At 45.5% G+C, this 17762-nt stretch overlaps 1 pseudogene; it reads right to left on the bottom strand.

The window, feature by feature from the left end:
- Positions 1–4354: 4354 nt before the first annotated feature.
- LOC116658046 lies at positions 4355–17479 on the bottom strand (annotated as a pseudogene).
- Between the last annotated feature and the right edge of the window lie 283 nt (positions 17480–17762).

The raw sequence follows: 17762 nt of genomic DNA, 5'->3' as shown, positions 1-17762 counted from the left end.
ACTTTTCAGCTTTAAGGTGCTCCAGAGGCTGCTTCTAGATGTTTTATACTATCCCGGCTCACTGGTTTCTAACACTGGAAGAAAAGTCCTATTTTGCCATGGTTTGCACAGCAAGTCTGAAATGTTCACAGCGAGATGACAGAATAAAACTAAGATATAAGCAGAATAATTTTTCCAGGTAGACAGACATAATGGACATTGTGCTCTTCTGAAGCATTAGGCAAAGAAATCAAAATAAAATAACGTTGTTTAAGCCTTCTTTTACAAACAGGAAAATTAAGACTGTAAGAAGGTGCAACAGCGCCACCTATGGCTAAAAAGACCTTCCAGGTTGCCTGGAAACATGAAACACAAAAATTGCCTGTAGGATCAGAAACGAGAATCAGAAACTAAAAGCTTATGTAGCACATACTGCACTTGGCTTCAGGAGAAGGGAGGGGTATTCAGTATTTAATCTGATATTGCTAATACTCCTGAATATAAACAAAAGACATAGGCTCATGGAAACTCATCTTAGAAGAGGAAAGAATCCAGTCCAGCCACTTCATTTTACAGGAGGGGAGACTGAGACATGGGATCTGTCCTCCTTGCAATCTGCAGCAAATCTCTCCTAGGCCTCACGTTTTGCACTGTAGCAAAACCCAACAGATCTGTACTAGGCCTATATTCATAAAAGTCACGTCTGTATTTTTCCAGCAGTAGGTAATCTAAGTATCTTGCAAAATACTTCTCAAAGAGCCCGGAAATCATACGTTTGTTGAAATACAAAAACATTTATTTACATGTTAAAACAGCATGAGCTTTATTCTCTCTATTAAAAAAGTGACATGTCAAAACAATGTTTTGATATTTTAAAACCTGTTAAGGGTGCAGAAAAAAAATCAAAGTTTTCTTTAATCACAAAAGAGAGAAGCTTATTCCCTGAAAATGATCAATGTGGATTTTTCTAAACTTAAAGGTTCTGGTCAGATTCCCACGAATTTAAAAGTCTGAGTGGATGGTTACAAGACAATATGAATTCTGAGTTGTAACAATACACACTCTGTGTAAATAATTTTCAAGGCCGTCTGCTTAAGGCAATTTAACTAGTCCCTGTCTCACTAGAATGATACAGATTTCATTAAAACTTCATACAGCACTAAAAAAAAACAGACAAACAATCCTTGTTACTTTAAGCCATATTCATATATATCATATATATACATATTGAATATGCATCAGAAATAAGCCACCCTCTTTAGTATTCAGAGTTGATCCTTCTAAACGATCTGTCATTGTGACAGCACATTTTTATTAAGCACCTCTTGGGTGCTTTGTATACAAGGCATCTAACGATCACTGTCAGAAAATGTAAACGGTATTACTCAAATTTTACAAACGAGGAAATGTACTTAAGCCATGAAAACAACTTACATATTCGTCATCAGGAAAGAAAAGAGTAAAGATTTTACTTACTATATTCACTGACAATCTTTTCTTCCATAGTAAGACAACATAAAACCAATTCAGTCTTTGTAAATTGTTCTGTCAATAAGCACCACTAGAGAAAAACAAGTAACATCATTAACAATGGTTAGAATTTCAAAGCCCACTCCTCTTTTTCACTATAATCATTTCTAATGTTTTGTTTTTAGTGCTTACAGAGCACTAAAATAAGAAGAAAAAAAAACTTTCTAAGTCATTACCTGAGAATAAAACATTTGTGAAAATGTACAATTTTAATTTATGCCACTCTGTCTCAAATTCTCACTGATGTCTCTCCTTTGAATTCCTCATCAGGCTGAGATCACTAAAATCGGTCATTTATGGACTCACAGGAGTCCAGGAAACCACTCAACGGGAGGCTGATTAGAGGAGCAATTAAGAATGCATCCTGTTCAGCCTGGGTTCCAGCCCTGAGCTTGCCACTGCCAGCTGCATGTGATTTGTGACAAGCTGCTCCATCTTTCAATCCCTCAGCTGCAAAAAAGGAGACACTGATACCTACCCTCAAACACCTGCTATGAAGTAAAACATGAGGAAAGCATTTTAGCCTTAGGTAGGTGTCCACAGAGAGCGAGTATGGTCATTATGATGATGAGGATGGCTGTTAATAAATTAAGCTAGACCAAAAATTAGAAATCACCATAAAGGAGAAACATTTTAAGTCAATCAGCATTTACTTATGGATGGAATGCAGAATATTCTATTGATTTTTTTAATAAACCAAGTATTGTCCATTGATTATAGATTTACAGGTTCATAGACAAGTCTCCAGAAAAAGAATTAGAGGCCTCTAACCTCTGAATACTAAGAAAGTAAAGTTTAAAAAAAAAACAGGGTGGAGATTATACCTCATTTGGGACAGTGTGTGCTTAGCATGCATGAGGCCCTCAGTTCAGTCCCCAGTAACTGCACTTAAAAACTTTTTTTTTTTTAAATGGAGAATTAAAGCAAAAAGATGGAGGAATACAGAATTTTTTTAGAGACTCAACTCAGATTTAAGATGAGGAAAAAACATCCATTTCTCTGAGGAAATCTTGAGAACTAGGTAAACTGGATCTGAGATGTCTAGTTTTTTAACATTATTCAAGAATTCATATTACCAAATCTTAAAACTACCTGATAACCCACAGTGGTTATACTGATCATAACAGCTGCCAACACGGATCTATCTCTGGCTAGGACTGCTCTGTTCTGACATCCCTGCCCGTGACGCCTCACCAGGCTGAGAGCACTAAATTCGGTCATTCATGAGCATCTCGTATAAGTCCTCACTGTGTGCTTCACACTTCCCCCTCACCAGCCCTTCTGAGGGAAGCACTGTTATCATCTTCCCCACCTGCAGTTAAGGCCACAGAGGCACAGAGACTAAACCCGGTCCAGGTCACATCGGCATTAAAGGACGTCTATATTTCTGCTGTTTTGCTATTGGCAAAGGAATCTGAGATATCAATTCAAGAGACACTGATAAATAATCAAGTCTGTCTGGTCTTCACCTCAAAGAGCAGATAATATAAGTTTCTGATGTAGGATGAGGCTGTCACCACAAACTGACTCAGCTTGAAATTAATATCCAAGATGAAGCAGCGGATATACATAAATATTCACGATTGTCAACTCCGTTCATGGGTCTGGGCCCTTCACTGCCTGAAGGGGATGAAGTCATCACCCGTGTCAATGAGGGGAGCGCGGCTCTTCCAGGTCCCACCCAGGCTTCATGGGCTATTTACCCCCACAGACTTTCCTCAACGATTAAAAAGCTCTGAAGATTTTTACACCATGCAAAACTAAAAGAAATTTCTGCAGATGGCACACTTTCTCAGCCTTAAACCTTTTTTGCCTGCACTCAGCAAGGGGGAAAAAAGAAACATGACTCTGCAAAGTCTCTGAGCCTGAACACTCACAGGAGTAGAACGGCCTCAGCACAAGATGACTTCACATTGCAAGGTGAGAAAAAAATAAAGCTGCCCCAACAACAGGCACTCCCAGAGACAGCGTTCAGCAGTCTTCTTCACACTCACGGTTGTGCAGCCCTCACCACCATCTATTTCCATAACACTTCATCACCTCAGAAGAAATCCCCTGTCACTAGCAGTCACTCCCTAACCCCCCTCCACCCAGCCCCTTGCAACCATCACCTTCTCTCTGTCTCTTCATGTGCCTATTCTGGGCATTTCAGATCACTGAAATCAACAATATGTGGTCATTTGTGTCTGGTTCTTTTCACTTAAAATGCTTCTATCAAGGCTCGTCCATGTTGAAGTGGCATGAGTATCTCTCTCTCTCTTTTTTTCTTTTTTGAAAATGTTAAAGTTTATTAGAAGGTGGTAAATACTATCAAAAAGAGTAGAGAGGAGTATAAGGGATTGGGTATCAAAGGGAAAAGGGCGGGTTGAGCAGTCAGGGTGGACTTCCCAGAGCAGGTAGCCTTTTTCATCTTCCCCTTTATTTATTTTTTCTTTTTTATTCACTCTTATGTCTGAATAATGTTCCACTACATGGAGATACTACATTCTGTTCATCCATTCAGCAGCTATGTATGGACAAGTTCCAAAAGAATGAGTGTAAGAAGTGACTAGCAGGGATGGTATTTAAGCAAAGGGAAAGATGTGCTTTAAAAAAAAGCCAACAAACAGAGGCACAAGGAAATTTGCACGTTTCTGAGCAAAGTGCATGCTTGCTTCGGCAGGACTACCGTGCAGGGCTGGGGCGGATATTGGCAGGAATCACGGTGAGGGAGTCACCTGAGAAGACTCCCCACTGCAAGCAGCTCAGCCAGTTCTCCTCCCTCATCCTGTATTTTTAGGTCCATCTTTATAGGTTTCTCTTATTTCAAGTAATAGCACTTTAGCTACACATCTGATCATCTGCATCAAACCACATTACCTCCAAGCCACAAAAAATCACTGACCGGAGCAGCTCCAGGACATAACGGTGATGGATCAGGGAGTCTTGTAGCATCCCGGCCTGCAGACACAAACCCCCACATGTGCCCTGGTGATGTCCGGAAAGTAAAATGCACGGAAATATCTCACTGCTGTTGCATGACATCTGCACCAAAATCATGTTGGCAAAGCACTACTCAACCCTCTCACTACAAAAACAAAAAACAAAAAACAAAAACAAAACAAAACAAAAATCCTAAGAAGGCAAATTTAGGCTCTTCCATTGAAAACTATCAACCATCACTGCCAGTATCTGAGCTGGAATGTTCCTGACTTCAAAAACCATTGCACAGTTAATTTTCAAACGTGATAGACATATATGTATTTCACGTAGAAGATATTACAGAAGGATTTTTCTTTTCAAAATTTCCAGTTGCAACATTAGCACAAGAAAGTATATGTTTCAGCTTTTAAAAAAATCAATTATCTTCCACTTTCTTAATTTTGAACTTATTATTATTTTATAAAGGGAGCTATGCTGCATATTATAAACTGTTTGGATTCTGCAAACAAGACCTTTATGACTTCACTATTTCAGAGCAAACTTTAATGACGCTTTGAGAGGTGGGGCCTGGGGCGCTCACTAACAGTTCTTTAAATACTGACTGACAAGGATGTGCTATTAAGTAATGCAAAGGCTCTAACTCCACATTCACTCAGAAACCAAGGAAACTACACCAAAGCCTTAATTTATCATTTTTAAATATTCCTATACTTTTGAATATTAAATTTCTCAAAAGATAAGATTTTTTTTGAGAAAGACAGCAGCTGTATTCAATTTCCCCTCACCAAGAAAACAATCTTTATCAAGAATTAAAACCCCTATGGAAATCCAAAAGATGGGGCGTTTCTAGCTAAGTGAACATGCAGATCTGAACACAAACCTAAATCCTATCAGATCTCACTCGAACGATCCCAACAAAGTCCTGGGCTACCCTGGAAATTGCCTCTTCTGTTCCAAATGCTGGCTGAACTAAGATCATCACACAAAGCAGGGAAGAAGAGAAGAGGAAAGTCCACCTGGCAGCCTCCATCTGTTTTCTTCCAGCCATAAGACGCTGCTAGAGTGGCCCAGCTAACAAGCCGTCCCCATAAGGAAATCCGGCATCCACACTGCCCCTGCCATCCCCAAGCAGCCCCGACACCTCTCTCCCACTGGTCACCTCCCAGCCTGTGTATGGTCTTACAATGACCCTCCCAGTTAGTGGCACCCTCCCCCTTTTCCCCGCCACACACACACACACACACACACACAGAGCAAGGGCAGCCTTCCCAAAGCACAAATTTGATTACATCACCCCCACTTCAAACCCTTATGAGGCTCTCTGGTAGAGTTCTAGCCCCACCCCCGACCCTGCTTGCCCAGCCTCACCTCAGTACCCAGGTCCCCAGTGACCTCAGGGGCCCCCTGACCTGCTGCTAATTTGCACTTGCCTCCAGGCTCATTTTGACAGATTCTCAAGGAAGCCTTCCCTCCCTCCAAACTCTGCACTTTGGGTTAGGTTCTCCTGCTGTGTTCCTAGAACATTCTACGTGAAGTCAACTTCTGACACTGCTAAGCTCTCAAGAAGCAAGTACATATTGCTTACTACTGTGGGTCCACCTCCTCTGCCCTAGACACTCAGAAGTTCTCATGTTATGAATAAATGAATGAAGGGGAGGGTCTCAAAAGGACAGACAGACCTGCTTTCGCCGTTCCGACCCTTCTTTCTGTAGAATATCAGAAGCAAAACCAGAAGCAGCTTTCCTGAGGGTCACTTCCTGCTGACACCTTTCACTGCCTCCTGTGTCAGTTCTAGTAAAACCCAAGCTCCTCCAAAGCCCTCCACCCCAGGCCCTCTCCAGTGTCCTCCACAGCAGGGGCACACTCCACCCTGGACCACACAGGGCAGTCTCCCCGAGTCCCCACCCACAAGCCTCCAGGCCTCTACCTGGGCTGCTTCTGCCACCTGAGCCACCCTCTTGACTCCTTCTCCTGGCTGACTCTTACTCTGTCCTCAGAACTGAAAGTAGAGCCCATTTCTTCCAGAAAGTCCTCTCTGATAATGTCCTTTAGCTTTTGGCTGGGCTCCCTTTACAGCAGCACTGCTTGATGACCAACTGGTGTTTGTCCACCCGCTCCTTTAAGACCATGACCTCTTGGAGGCCACGTGGGAAAAAAGAGTGAGATGACAAGAGGGGTGGGAAGAGCAAAAAGCAAAATCACAGCCCAAGTCCCAAATTCAAGAATTCTGTATCAGCAAAAGAGAATAAAATGTGTCATACGTGTGTCATTTGGCTACGATTTTTGTGGCTCATGGAAAGCAAGAGCTTGGTGTCCTAGTCCAAAAACCAAGTTACATGCAAAGAAATGTATATATTCATCTCTAACGGAAACCAGAGCTGCTCAACAACAGTTTGCAGTTAAAATGCAGAGGAACTTTGATAAAGGCAATCTCTCTTGCTCTCTCCTTTTTTTGGGGGGGATATCATATAGTTTTAGAAGTATTTGTATGACTAAGTGATGGCTACAGCCCATAATTCTGCACTGGAGTGTTTGGGGCTGAGGAAGCCCAGATTACATGCACTGCATAAATACAATCACACCAACACACTGACAGATGCCCTAGTGGCTGAGCTGAAGTTCCAAAGCAGACAATCTTACATTGGAAGACAGCTCTAAGTAGAAAGTAAGAAATGCAATGTTCTGTACTCAATTTCATACATTATATGGGCCATTAACTGATAGTGCATCTTGTCTAATGAAACCCAAAAATAATTTGTCAACGTCGATTTTCTCCATCTGACCATTTTATGCTAACTTTGGATATCAAACCCTTACTCCATAAGGAAAGCTCAGGCCTACACTGCAGTAGATTACATCCTGCGGAAGAAAGCCGATCAAGGGAGAACTGGAGAGTTTCCCATCAGAAGCTGCTAAGTCTGGTTTTGCACCTGTACGTCATTTGCAACCACGTCATCGTCAAAGGAGTAAGACCTTACATCTGTGGGGCGTAAAGCACTGCGCTGCTTCCGAACCATCAAAGAACACTGAGCTTTGTGAAACAGTCCTGAGTCACTTAAATCGCACTTTTTCTGAACGGCTCCAAAACTGACCCAATTCACCATTCCACGTACAAAAGGGAGGTGCCAGAATTAGTAGAGAAAACACGCCCTTGAAGTCTGATAAGGCCCTGCTTGAATCCTGCTATGGCATTTAATAGTCTCTAAACGGACCAATTCCTTAACCCCCTGAGAAGTCTTCCCAATCTGCAAAAGGGGGCTGCCACCGCCCATCTGGGATGCATGGATGTGAATGCAACATGTAATTAGGGCGGCCGACTGGTACCTGACACAGGGCCTGGCTAGTTTCCCTCCGCTGCCCTCCTCCCCCTTTAAACTTGCACTGTTCCCCCTGGTAAGGTTCAAGCCCCCGGAACAGACTGCCCAATTCTTTTGTGTATCCCCGGATACATGACTTACCCTTAGGAGGCCAGAAAAACAACTGCCTCCTCCCCAGTCACTATCAATATTCTTAAGAGTCTGGGTTTTTTTTAACTCTATTTTGCAGGGAGGCTATTCCAGAACTGTCCAAGCACCATTTTCCAGGTTGGCTCCCCTCCCAGCGCCCATCCCTTCTCACCTCAGATCTTCTATCTGATTGCATTCTGTTCGTGGGAAAGTGAGTCCGATAGGGTGGGGACTCCCTAGGCCTCACACGCTCCCTCACAGGTGAGTGTGACTACCTTCTCCTCACTCCCAATCCAGCTTCTGAGGAGTTTCCCCTCCTGGACCCTGAAGCCTCTGCATCTTCCCAAGATGCACACTTGGCCACTACCCTCCCTTCAGATTTCTTCCTGGGTGGCCCTGCCCACACCCCTGCCCCCTAAGGATAAATGGCATTGCTCTGAAAATCGCAAATGCCACTGACAACACACCAAAGCTGCATGGTCTGGGCTTTCCTCCAACAGAGGCAGAGCCCTGCCCTCCGTCAGCCTCAGTCTGCACCTCTCGAGATGAGCTTATCCACATGCAAGGCTGTGAACACCAGCTAAGCAAGGCGACTCCCAACGTGTATCTCTAGTCCGGCTCATTCACCTGAGCCCCAGGCTCATACACCCGAGTGCCTCTTAGAAGTCGTAACCTGGATAACAAATGGCATCTTATAAATGCCTCATGTCCACAATTTACTCTGGAATTCCATTACTGACAGGTACCTCCCAGGCTCCCCATTTTATTAACAGCCCCCGCACCCACCTAGCTTTTGAGGTCACATTCAATTCCCCCTGTTCCCTCCCCCTAGCCCTGCCCTGGAATCAGTCCTGTCATTTCTGACGCTAAGCCCATCTCAAGTCTGGTTCTGCAGGGACCACGGCCATAATCCCACAAGCTCACAGCAAGGTGCAGTGAGTCACAGTCCTCCGAAGGGATCTCCCTGGAGGGGTAGGCATCTCCTGCTGCCGGTCACCTCAGTAGGCCCTGGATTCTCACAAAGGAAGCCCAGGAGAAGGGACTCAAGGTTCTCACGTGGCCTGAAATTTGAGGGGCCCGAGGTCTGTGGGAGCTCCTAGTTAGCAGACACACCTGCCAATTAGCAGATAAGGATGGAGGAACCCAGGCAAAGCTGTTCTCACTCCAACCCCTGGGGTCTCGGGAGCCACGGGAAAAGCCTGTGTCCAAGGCACAGCCCGGCCATCACAGATTCCAGCCTGCATTTGCCAACCCAGATAGCCTAGACTCCTTCTACTTGCGACACTTACTTCTGTTACCCACCCAGAGTGTGATGAATTCTTTTAGAAAGTCTGGCCTGTCTCAAGCAAGACCAAGTCAGTGAAAAATGAAGTGTCCACATTTGGACCACAGGATGAAAGGAGAAACAAGGCCTCATGGTCATCATGACGGTGGTGGCCAAACTCTTCCACCGGCTGAGATGAACCAGGGTGGGGGTGAGAATGCAACGTCCTAGGTCGGCCAAAGCATCGCCTTTCAAGGCTGACTGAGTTGTTGGAGTCTCACTACCGCAAAGTAACGACACGGCCGTCAATGGTGGACGTCAGCTGCAACAGACACAGAGTCACCTATTTACTGTCAACATGGGTTAAAAGTAAAGGCAGGTGCAGTGAGGCCTGCACGGCTGCTGAGGCAAATCACAGACCCTGTTCTGAATGCCCACTGCCTGAAACAGGGAGGAAGATGCGGTCCCTGTGCCCACCAGATCCAAGTGAGCCAGCCTCTTAGGAGAAGGCCATGTTGTCCTGATACTCAGAAAAACCAGCCTCGTAAATGGAACAGAAGAGTGGAATGGATTTTAGACCCGCTTCTGCCCCTTTATGAAGACAAAGTAAAGTAAATGGCACGGGGAAGTTGAATGCAAAAAGAAAAAAAGAAAACGTGACTGCTTCCTTCAACAGGGTCCTCTGCAGCTGCTCACCCCCGAGCAGGCCACTTCCTCACCAGTGACCGCCGGCCAAGAAGCACCGTCACGCATGTCACACAGCGACAGCCAGGAACCGCGTGCCGAGCACGTTGTGTAAAAGCCAGAATGACGGTGCTGCAGACTTTGACTTTCCAAGTTTAAATACTCCATGAAAAAAATCACTCAGCAGTCGCCTAAATCAATTCGCATCTCACTTCTTCAAAACAAACAAACAAAATTAATAAGGTAGCATTTGTCACCAAATATAAGGAGGACCAAACAAGTTCCTCAAAGCAAGGATTTTAACAGGTATCAAACACCAATGGGTGATGTGCTAACAAAGCAAAAATTCCAAACAAACTACAAAATAAAAAGATGACTAGGATAATATATGGATCAAGGCAACTGTTAATTTTTTGCTTTTTAAAGCGATGGAGACAGCACGGAGGGCAATCTGGCTGTTTCCAATGCAGGGTGCGCACAGCCCACCTTTTCAGACCCAAAAACATGCTCACAGGGCGGTACAAGAGAAAAAGGAAAATAGAAAAAGGAAAAGAGGAACAAGCGAAAATTAGAAACACACAAGAACAAAAATAACTGACAACATGTACAAGAATTTACGTGAGTGTCATGAGGACAGGGACGCGGGGACAGTGAGACCCACCCTCACCTCCTGCTCCAGGGAAGGCAGGGGCCTGAGGGGACCGGCGCTGCTGGGGGACCCCAAAGTGGTCAGCACCCCAAACCAAAACTTCACCTAGATGCGTCTAGACAGCTTTTGAGCTACAAAATGTGGTCGCATTTCAGGCTGGTCAGTTTTACTCACTCCCACCAAGAATAGCAGGAGAGAAATAGGCTCTGCTCCTGCACCAAAGCATTGTTTTAAAAATTAATGACTGTGGAATAGTAAAAACAACAGTGGAGTAAAAGTGACTGGAGAAGAACGTGCTTGACCCGAGCTCACTGGCTGGGTTATCTCACTGAAGTTCAGATGCTGGCTGAGCCCTTATGGTACCAGAACAGACAGACCCGTACACGAGGTTCTGGGTAAACAATGGTGACAGTGTCAACCACTATGGGCTAAGCACACATCCAGCTATTCCGCCAAATCCCAAGGACAGACTTCAAAAGGCAAAAACAAGCTGGCATACTCTGGTGGGTCTGCAGACTCAGAGACAAACAGCTGCTGAGCAAATATGTCACCAGTGCCTCCTATGACAAAAGAGGAGGCACTGGCCAGGGGGCTGGGGCAGGGCTCCAGGCTTCCACTGCTCACCCACCAGTCTGTCCAGGGGGAGAAGGTGGTCCCTGCTTACTTTGCACCGATGCACCTACCTTGACTAATGCCTGGGGCCTCAGCAGGAGGTGACAGGTGAGGTGAACGGAGCCAGCCTGGGAGTGGCCTGGTGCTGGCAGCTGTGCCCTCAGCTTTGCCCAGGCCACTAAACCTGCCACCTCATCTCCAAGGAGCAGAAGGGGAGCGCGTGTGTGCAGATCACAGGGCCCTGCGAGGACAAGTACAGATCATGGCCTCGACATACCTCACCCTTTCCTTAAGCCATAGAGGCATGTCCGGGGAGGAAGTGAAAATTCATCCAGAGTGCTCCAGGCACCATACGCAGGTGGGACTCGGGTCCCCTGTGCCTGTCACTCACAGGACTGGTCTGCACTTTCTTTTTATCAATTCTCTGGCATCTTCTCCTCCAACTTACCAACAGCCAGAAAGTAGGATCTGACCTTAGGTAAGTTCAAGAATCACAAAGCACCACCTTCACAGCAGGCCTGGCAGCACGTACCAGGTCCTCCGACCGTCACCTGTGGGACCCCCATGAGCGCTTTCCAGACTTAAGGCCCGAGGCCATAGGCTGGGGGACACAGCTTCCCTCACTCTCCCCAGCAAAGGGGGACCAACTCTCGGCAAAGGCATCTCACCCTTTTCTGCCCGAGGGACAACACGATAGATACACAGGGAAACATAACAGAGGGTGGGGGGGTAGGCAGCCCAGAAGAGCTTATCTGCACTTCCGAGGCAAAGTGGGGCCGTTCACCTAATCACAGGGACAAAGTGAGGACGAATCTTTCCCGGCTCTGTCCCATACTCCGTGAAACGCCTTTCCCTGCATAAGGAGCTCCTTCAGAAGTCCCTTGCGGTGTTTCTGATGTCTTAACCTGGCATGGTGGCTGTCGGGCAGGAAGAGTGGGCCTGAGCCGTGCAGGTGCTGGGCCTGGGAGGCAGGAGACATCGGCTCCACCCCCAGCTCAACCAGTGCCTCGTTCTGCGTCTCGGGATTCAGCATCGCATCTATAAGCAAAGGGATGAGGCTGTCCCATGGCAGGCTGCCCAACAGGAATGAAATGAGAGCCCTGTACAGAAAGTTTCCTAGTTGCCACATTTAAAACGGTAAACAAAGAAACAAACAAACAAAAAACAAATACTAGAAACTGATTTTAAGAATAGATCTTAATCTACTGTATGTAAAATACTATCATTTTGACATGTAATCAATATAGAAAGTAACAAGATAGTTTACATTCTTTTTACTAGACAAGTCTCAGTGTCTGATGTGCATTTGACCTACAGCACATCTCAGCTTAGACCAGCCTCCTTCCCAGAACTCCTAGCATTAGTGGCTGTGGCTGTTCTATTGGACAGCAACTCCAGGGGTCCCACCAGGGGTCCTGGCTGAAAAGCAGGAGTAAGTGTCCACACTAACCCTAAAAGGATCTCTCTGAAACAAAGGCAGATTCACTTTTAAATGTCTGTAAACTGGCGGGCTGCACCTCCCTCCCACCTTGGCTACAAGAGAGCCCTTTTCCTTGCTGATCCCTCTCTAGATGTAGGGAAGCAACCCGGCACACAGCCAGGGTGGCCAGGCCTCCAGGTAGACTTACCTGCTGTCTGTGTCCAGTCCCATGAAGTCCTCCTCCTCAAACAGGATGCAGAGGAGGGGGATCTTGTCCCCAGACTTGTTGGTGGCCCCATCAAGCCACTTGGACTTGAGCATGATGAAGAGTGACTCAGTGAAGTCCTCGATCCTCTTCACCACCCTGCAGTCCACGGAGATTGAAGGCCACATCGTGAGTGGCTGCTCGGCTACCTCCCCATGCAGCACAAAGACAAAGAGCTGAGATTCATTAAGCGTGGTGCCATACAGCTCCTCTGCACGTGGAGCTTCTCGAAGTCCTTGGCCGAGAGGCAGTCGGTAATGGTAACGAGGCCCATGACCTTGCGGTGGGTCTGGAAATTGCTCCACCCATTCTCGGGCACAAAGTGTTGCCTGTAGTGGATACAGAGTGCCCACTGGGAGCCGCACGGGCTGATCTGGCTCACCAAGGAGATTCGCTTATAGATGCAAAAGAAATTCTCCTCTGAGATGATCTCCATGGGTTGGACCACAACGAGGAGAGTCTGGTGGTCCTCAGCACACTGCACGTAGTTAGGGATGCTCATGTTGCAGGCCCTGCCGAGAAGGGAGAGGAGATCGAGGTACATACTGTGCTGCGGGCTGCGGGCCTCACTGGGTTGCGGTGACCTGGTGTATATCAGCCAGAAGGCAAGGGAAGCCCAAGCAAAGCCAGGGGTACAGTTTGTCCTCAGAGTCTGCACATGGCTACCATAGCTCAGATCACATTACCCAGCTTTTGGTCTAGGCTACTGGCCCCTGCAGAAAAGGGTCATTTCTTGTTTTCTGTTTCCAAGCACCTAGCCAGACCCTGATGCAAAGTCAGTGCTCAACACTGCTGAATAAAGAAATGAACAAAGGAACTGCTTTCCCCACCCCCCTTCAGCAGATTATAAAGAAAAGAACCGCAGTAGGATCAAAAGATCTGGATTTCAACACCAATTTATTTGAACTCCTAAACTGCAGAATAATGGATAAGAAAACTTGCCTTGGGGAAGAGGGTACAGTTCAGTGGTAGAGCACATACATAGCATGTACGAGGTCCTGGGTTCAATCCCCAGTACCTCATTTTAAAAAATGAAACAAATGAATAAACCTAATTACCCTTCTCAAAAAATATTTTTTAATTCAAATTTCAAAAAACACCTTGCAATTGACACAACATTGTAAACTTGACTATACTTCAATTAAAAAAAAAAATCCTTGCCTTACAAGAATATATCTGGATTATGGAAGTTTGCAAATGTAAAATGCCTAGGGTATAACCTACATAAACAAGGGGGACTGTACAAATTTACTATCCCTCCTTTATAAGCTATGTTTTCTTTGGGGGTGGTTATAACCTCTCAGAGCTAATTTTCTCAGATTAAAAAAAGAAAACATTACTTGATTCTCAGTACTGCTGAAGAATCAGATAAGCCTGTGAAAGCATCTGACCCACAGAGGTTACTCAATAAATGTTTGTTGAATGAATGAATAAACAAGCAAAGTGAATGCTGCTCCCTGCCACAGACCATCATAATGGTACTGCCTGGAAATCCCAAGCCCACGTTCCACCCGACTCTACACTAACCATGTGGGTGACCTGGGCAGGCCTGTGTGCTTCTCTAAGCCCCAGTTTAATCATAGATAGAAATGAGGGCAATAACACAAACCTCAAAGGGTTAGTGAGTCAGTAATGAATTGTACCCCAACTTTGCAAGATGGAACCATTAAGGAAAATTGGGCAAAGGGTCCATAGGCCCTCTGCATATTATCTCCTACAAGTACAGGGGAACCTACATTACATCTCAAAATAAAAAGTCTAATATTTTAAAGAGGCTATTGAGGTTAAATGAGCTCACTGTCTCAAATAAGGAACACACAGTACAAATAGGACAATGCCCAGCCCATGAGATACACTCTGTAAACATTCCCACTGAACCCACTGTTCCCGCAACTTCAGAGCACGAGGATGGGTCCTCGTGGCCAGAGGCCACTGCACCTGAAGCTAAGAAAGCTAATGGTCCCCACTTCCAAGAGCCCCTGCCACCACCCTAGGTCTAATTTTGTATTTGTAATTTTTTTCTTTTTATTAAATAGAAACCCCCAAATGCATAGACTTCAGGTCACCAAAACCTGACCACAGAGATCATCATGACAGCCTTTCTTGGTGAAACAATAAAATGAAACTCCGTTTCTACAAGACCTCTGTGTAAATCTACTAGGGAACTCCATCCTGGACTGAGAGGAAGAGGACTGGGGAGGAGGGGGCAATCTGGGGCACACAGACCCATTGGCCACCTGTCCCACAATGGACTTTAGACTCAACCCTCACCCTCCAGGAACTTCAAAATACACACAGAGTGCTATGGACATGATTTTTTTTTTTAAAGAAATCCCTGACTCCCTAGCAGGTCTTGTTTCTACTGAGACACAAATGGCTTATGTGTATAGTGTTTCACAAATGCCCTAAAATATTATCACCCCAACTTGACACATTAAGAAACCGAGGAAGAGAGCTTTACACATTGTGCAATATTAGATAGAGGCCACGTCAGACACCGTGTTTAAACCCAAGCCTGTGCTTCAGTGCTCACACTAGAAAGTGTGACATACTGCCCCTTTCCTGCCCTCTCCCTGCAATAAATCTCTGAAGAGTCTTTCGGTGCCACCTGGAATCACAATCACATCAATTTTCCACAAAGAGCTATGTCACTCCTTGGAGGAAATATCAAAATCTAAAGGGTTGGGATGGGAGGAGAGATTTGCATTTTCTGTTTCTGAAAGGAAACATGGCTTTAAAAGAAACTGAACAGCACTTATCTAGTCTAAGCCCTCATTGTGCTGAGAAGGAAACAGAGGCTCAGAAGAGATGAGGAAAGGGCCTTATTGACAAATTTTGCCTCAGCGTAGTACAAAGACAGCCCTGGGCACTGCTGGGGGAGGATCTGGGAGGCCCAGGAGAATGAGTGTTAGAAAAAGGAAAGAGAAGAAGCATACAAGGCCCTGTCTCTACACCACCATAACATGAAGTTCCACCAAATTATCCAGTATGGGTGTAGCCAACAATAAGGTGGGCTAAACAGATTATAGAAACCTGGAAGTCTCAACCACAGTGGAAATTCTAACATTTACTATGCTTTTTTCCCAGTTCAAGCATCAGCTTAGTGGGCGCTCTGTACCAGGGACTACACGATGCCTGTAGTTCTCCCAAATACAGATCTCTATTACCACGTGTGCAAACCACATACAGGCCCACCAGAAGAAAAACACCCACAGATAAGATGGAATTACTGAAACTGAAAGCAGCCAACCAGCATATATTACTAGGAAAAACGGTGCTGCTAGAAATAGACTCATGGACATTGAAAGCAAACTGTGGTTAGCAGGCAGGAAAGGGGAGATTAACAGATACATATTAATAAATATAAAATAAATGACAAGGATCTACTATATAGCACAGGGAACTATATTCAAGTTCTTGTAATGAGTTGTACTAAAAACAATCTAAAACATATTTATATAATATGCATATGTTTATAACTGAATCTCTGCTGTACACCTGAAACTAACATTGTAAATTGACTACACTTCAATAAAAAATAATTTTAATAAATAATAAAAATAAAAGCAATGCCATTAAAAAATAATAAAAGAACACTGTAATCCCTTTAGCTGTAGGTGGTGGAGAATTCTGGTGGCAAGCACCAAGTCCACTGGATCACCCCAGCACTGACTGTCACTCTTTCTGACCATCAGAGAGTCACTTGGCTTCACTGAGGTTACTTTTCTCTTCTGTGTAAGGCTACAGTTGCACTTAATGATGTATAGGATCTCATCATTCACAAACCCAACAATTAGTGAGGACTTCCCATGGGCCAGGCCCTGAACAGATGAAAAGATAGGGTCCCAGATATATTCATGGGTAGAAGAAGTTTATGCCATAAAGAAATTAATTCTTCCTGTTTTGATAGACAGATTCAACGCAATTCTGATTAGAATTCCTACCAGATTTTTCATGGAATGTAACTAGTTAACTTATGGTCAGGAACAGCCAAGAAACTTCTTTAGAACCACCACTGGGGAAGGGTGGATAGGTCATTCCTTTCCACTGTTCTTCCTGAAGTGATGAAAACGTTCTGGAATAATAATGGTTGCACCACTGTGAGTATGCTAAAAGCTGCTGAATTGTACCATTTAAATGGGTGGACCTCATGGTGTGTGAACAATATCACAATAAAGCTGTTATATGAAAAAATATTTCTTGACAATTATTTTTCCCTCTATACAACTAGTCTGCCCCACAATTTAAGAAAAACAAAAAAACAAAACAAACCAAACTGTGCCAGGAGCTCTTTAGGACTGCAATATCCCTGGGTCTCCAAAGCCTCTGGTGGTGCTGTTCCTGTTAACACACACTAGCTGGGCCGGACTAGTTAGGGACTGTAACTATCTTTTTAAAATAGACGGTCACACGTTTCACCCTGGGAGATTGAAGACTGGAGGATGTCACAGCTTCATGTCTTCAGCTCATTTTTAACTGAACTAAGCCCTGCTTTCAACACTGTAATCCCTCTCACTATAAAAACACGTGACATCAACAAGAACCGCCATCATAACACCTGAAAGTGTTCAAGGTACTTACATGGGGCAGAAACACTGAGGGAGGAGACAGAAGCTCTCTCAGCGCTGACGCTCCCTTTTCCTGACTCCACCAGGAGAAGCTGGGCTTTACAGCCAGAGGCTCTCAGCCCAGGTAGCAGCGCCCATGCCCCTGATCTGGACCTCAGGGAGTGGGAAAGGGAGAGGAGGGCAGCGCCGGGGTCGCGAGGCAGGGAAAGTGGGGGGTGGGGGGACGCGGGCTGCAGCCCCGCTCGGAGGCCAGCCCCAGCCCCAGCCGCCTGCCCCGTCCGGGTCTGCAAACCCCGCCGGCCCGGGACAAAGCCCGCCCAGGGGCAGGGACGGGTCGGCGGCCTAGGAGAGGAAGCCAGGGAGTAGAGGACTCGCGGGTGGGAGAGGGGAAGGGGACTCCAGCCGCGGACTGAGGGGAGCCCG

This window comes from Camelus ferus, chromosome 19, assembly GCF_009834535.1.
Source record: "Camelus ferus isolate YT-003-E chromosome 19, BCGSAC_Cfer_1.0, whole genome shotgun sequence".
Taxonomy (NCBI): Eukaryota; Metazoa; Chordata; class Mammalia; order Artiodactyla; family Camelidae; genus Camelus; species Camelus ferus.
This window is presented reverse-complemented; position numbering and strand designations above follow the sequence as displayed.